We start from the raw sequence: 5,239 nt of genomic DNA, 5'->3' as shown, positions 1-5,239 counted from the left end.
CTTATAAAAGGTTAATTTGATATGCACTAAATATAGATATGTATATAGATATTTGTAAGAATTTATATATTAAGTTATCTGAACGAGTTAATATCATTCCAATATTTTCTTTTTTTAACTACGATAACGATAGTAAATTGAATTGCAGTGGGTATCCATACAATAAACATATGTAAAAAGCTTTACCAAAAAGCTATTAATAGATTTTTCTAATATTTTTCAAAGACTTGATCAGAAATTAAACTTTTTATTTACAATTTAAAGAAATAAGAAGAGTAAAATGTGGCAATAAAGAGATTGTACAATATATTTAGACTCATTTTGAATCTTCCTAACTTTACATATGAACCACTCCATCTTAGAATGAATGTTTCTGCTATTCAAAACTTGTTTTACTATTAGAAAATCTTCATATTACATCTCCTTGTAATAATTTACTTTGTTTTTACATACTTTTATTCATAGTAGAAAATTAACATGTGATACTTTTCTTTATGAAAATATGTTTGTTTGCGTTGAATGTTTTTTTTCTTCTACTTTTAAAGTATTCATAGTGCAAAAATCAATTTTTATAATAACTTTTTATATTGGTTATAATTCACCTGATATAACCTACAAAAAAAATGGATATTTGTTAAGGTTAAAATTATAAGTTTTAGTTGCATCTGCACATTTGTTTATCATTTCACAGATTTGTGTCCCGCCTTGCAACAGGCAACGACTTCTGCACCTTCTGGTACTCCTCAAGCCTATGTTGCCAACATTTTCAACAATAGGCTAACCCAACAACACTAGCAGAACCATGATTTTTTCACTAACATATACAATCTAGGTTGGAGAATCATCCCAATTTGAGATGGGGCAACCAACAATAGCAGTAAAACCAATAGGTTCAAAATGTGTAGCCACCTCCTCACCAACAATAAAGAGCTACACTTGCACAAGTTGCCCCAGTTCCACCTGGTCCTGCTGCCACTACAGCTTCTGCTGCACCTTTATCTTCTACTTCATTAGAGGTGTTAGTGAGGATGATGACCCTTCAAAATATGAAATTCCAGCAGGAGACTAGAGCTTCAAATCAAAATCAAATGGGGCATATGGCCACTCAACTAAACCAAGCACAAGTTCAGAATTCTGATAAGTTGCCATCACAAACAATGGAGAATCCGAGAAATGTGAGTTCTATCATATTGAGATCTAGGAAGAAGATTGAAGTTCCCACTCTTCAGCCTACACCTCAAATGGAAGTTGATCCTACCACACTTCAAAGAAAGCATGATGCTCATACAACTGGTCCTTCCACATCTAGTGTGCCTTCTACACCTTCCACCTCTACTATTCCACCTCCCACCCCCTTCCTTTCCCTCCAAAAGCCATTCCAAGCAATAAGATGGAAGAGGTTGACAGAGAGATTCTAGAAACTTTTAGGAAGGTGGAGGTGAGCATACCTTTATTGGATGCCATTAAATAGATTCCCATATATGCCAAATTCTTGAAGGATCTGTGCACACACATAAGAGGAGGCTAAAGGGAAACGAGAAAATCAGCATGGAAAGGAATGTGTCAACGCTGATATGTAAATATGTTCCTTAGATTCCTGAGGAGTGCAAAGACCCAAGTACATTTTTGGGTACCTTGAATCATTTGTAACAATAAATTTGAAAATGCAATCCTTGATCTTAGTGCTTCAATTAATGTTATGCCTTTGTCTATTTTCAAATTTCTTTCTCTTGGACCCTACAACCTACGAGTGTGGTGATTCAGTTGGCAAATATAAGTGTTTCCTACCCTACAAGTTTTGTTGATGATGTTTTGGTTCATGTTGGTGAATTAATTTTCCCTGCTGATTTTTATATTCTCGATATGGAAGAGGGATTTTCACATGTTTTTGCACCAACCATTTTAGGCAGACCATTTTTAAAAATTGCATGAACCAAGATTGATGTCCATATTTCTTCTTTTTAATGATGCATTTTAATTCAGGTTTGATTGTTGATTCGAATTCCATGAGCAACTAATTTTCGTATGCATTGATTCCTTGCAAAGAATGAAATGAAACCTTGAGATTAGTGTTTTGTTCAGTTGGTTTTTTTTATTTCTTTGTCTTGAATTTGCATTTGTGTTTTAATTGCATAATCAAATTTGTTTATGCTTAATTTTTAGAATGGGTAATTCACTTTCGTTGATTGTGTTCATGCTTAATGAGTTGTGACAAATTCATAAACGTGTGCACTCTTTAATTTCATATTGAAGTTGTGGTTAACCTTCGCTTAGTTGGTTAATAGCGAGTTTCATGAGGAATAACAGAACCAACTTAGTTTGTAATCTAGGATGGTTGAAGTTTCATTTGAAGCAAGCAATCAATGTCGTTTTTGCTATTATTTATTCAAATTTGCAATTACATTTTATTCTTGTGTTGAGTTTCCAAAACTCTACCAACCCCCCCCCCCCTTTTCCGTGTTGAATTGCATCTGGAAAGCTTTGAATGAAAGGTTTGGTAACTGAGAGACGACCTTGGTTTAACTACTAAGTATTACATTTAACTGTTTTATTTGGTCGGGTACGACCTCGATCACTTGGTGCATTCATTCCATGTTAGATATAGTAAATATTACATTCTTACTTTGTGTATTTCTAGTTTCATAGGGCATAGTGGTGGGACTATGGGCAGTCTAGAGTGGAAAAAGGAAGAAAAACTCCCATTCAAAATTGGAGTAAGTTAAGATCATGCATGAGAAGAACATTCATTCCCTATTCCTTTGATATAGATCATGAGATAAAGAAAAAGAAAATTGAGATAGCAAGAAGGAAGGAGGAGAAAATCACAATACTCCTCAAAGAGAGGAGGGAGTAAGTGGAAAAAGAAAAAAGAAAAAAGAAGAATCCAAAGAAGAGAATAGAAAGAAAGAGAGAAATTTGAGAAAGAAATGAGAAATAAGAGGAACGAGAGATAGAGGAGAAGCTAAGAAAAGAGAAGGGAAAAGAGAGAAAAGAATATGAAGAAAAAGATAGAGTAAGACAAGAGGAAAAGTTAAAAAGAAAAGAGGAAGAGATTGAGAGAAAAGAAGGAAAGAAAGTTATGTTTAGGAAAGTAGAGATACAATATCCTACAATTCCTTGCATAGATATGGATATTGAACTTCTCAAGGTAGGGATCTCATCTTTAAATTCTCCTTCATTTTTCATTAAATCTTTTGTCTTAATTCTTTGTAAAACTATTTTTCCACCTTCACCAATTATTTTAAACTCCTCAAAAAAATTTCCTAAACAAACCTTTGACTTAGAGTTATCTTTTAGGTCTCAATTAAGTCAAAGTGAAAATTAGTATTTTTGTGAAGTGGGCCGTGTATAAGATTATTCAAAAATCAATAGCTCATCTAAACTTGTTTCAATTAAATATATTTTGCATGGTCCCCAAAATTTTAATAAAAATTTATTTGATGATTTTTGTAGATGTATTTTTTATCCTGGTGGAATTAAGCTTCCAATGTTGTGGGCCTTAAAGAACCCTCTTGATCTCAGGACATATCCTCTTCAAGAGGGAGGGGATGATGGGAATCATCCTAAAGGGCTTTCTGCATGGTGTAAGACCCTTGGAAATTAATTAATTAAATAAGTAATTAATTAATAAATGTGGGAGAAAAGGGGACTTAATGACATTAAATGTTAATTGGTATGACATGGAAAAGTAGTAGCTTAAGTGGTTGAGAGTACTTTGGCTGTGTTAAAGGACTTGGGTTCAAGTCCTATGTATGCTTTTTATGTGTTATTTGATTTAATTGTATTTTGATAATATAATTATGACTGGTGAGTAATATTATAATCATAGGATTATAATGGTTATCATTAAACATGAATTAACATAGTGGTTGTGCTTTGGCATTATGAGTGGAGGGTCATAGGTTCAAACCTTACCGGAATTAACCTTTATTTTTGCCAAATTTAGCTTGGAATGAATGTGAAAAGGTAGAGAGAACTCTAGCTGGGGCAGCCAAGAGGGGCTGAAAAACACCTTGTAATTACCATTGAATAGGGCATTAAACCCACAATAAAGCCCAATTTCGTTTCAACTCTTTAACCCAACATTAAGGCACCTATAAAAGGCAAATTCTAGGTGGATAGAAGGGTTGGCTGATTGGGAGGGGGTCTGAAGCAAAACAGTGGTGTACAAAGGAACATCCTTCTTTTTCCCAATTTGAACCAAGAAGTCCAAGTTAAGGGTGCTGAATTTATGTGTATTCCAATATTGCTTGTGTTTCTACATTTTTTTCCTCAATTGGATTCTATGTGGTGTGATATTTGGTATGGTATGCACTGCAATTGAGAATTGGTGGATGGAATGTTGGGTACAAAGCCTTTTTGGGGTTTTATAAGAATTGGGTGAGGGTTTTGGTACTGTTGTTGTTGTTTTTGGCCAAACTTGAAGTTTTGGGGATTCAAACAGGTTTAAAACTTGTCCTTGTAATTAGATTGATGAAATAGAATGCATGAGAATGATTGCATTGTAAATTGGCAAACATTTGGTGTTTTTGGTGCATGAACAGTGGCGAAACTCTGCAAGTTCCGCCCAAGTGAGTCCCTCTCGCCTAGGCGAGAGTTGTAGAATTTCATTCAGGGTTTTGGTTCGAGCTTCTCGCTTAGGCGATGAAGTTTGGATTTGAGCGACACTGTCCTAAGCGAGGTCGCGATGAAACCTGTACAATTTGAGCATGACTTCTCGTCCAATGTATTATTTTATTTTTAATTATTCGTCTATATTTATTTAAAAGTAATATTCCTTAGGGATGTTACACATGGGCCAATGACCTGGCCCAATTTTTTTTTCTATGTTTTTTTTAATTACTTGTATAGGTTTAATGTTTAAGTGGTGTAAGTATCATTTTCATTTTGGGATTGTATTCCACCCATGCTTTTTATTGTTTTTGTTTGGGCCAATGAGCTTTCCATCCGCCCACATACGTTAGTGAGATAATCACGTATGATACTACAATGATAACAACAAAAAAGAAAAAATTACTTTCCAATTTGTGAAAATCACATATCAAACCACCAACACTACCACACAAAATAAGAATTTATTCACAACCATGTGCACAACCAGAGAGATATCAATATAAGCTTGGAACTACCATTCAGAAACCCAAGAATAACCAAGGTTAGCTCTTCTTACCTTGAGTCCTTGATCAAAAGTTCTTATTCCACATAAATTTGTTTCTCTACCAAGATATCCTATCTTCCT

This window comes from Vigna unguiculata, chromosome 11, assembly GCF_037176805.1.
Source record: "Vigna unguiculata cultivar grain cowpea cultivar isolate G323 ecotype 2 chromosome 11, ASM3717680v1, whole genome shotgun sequence".
NCBI classification, from domain to species: Eukaryota; Viridiplantae; Streptophyta; class Magnoliopsida; order Fabales; family Fabaceae; genus Vigna; species Vigna unguiculata.
Note: the sequence above shows the minus strand (reverse complement) of the source record.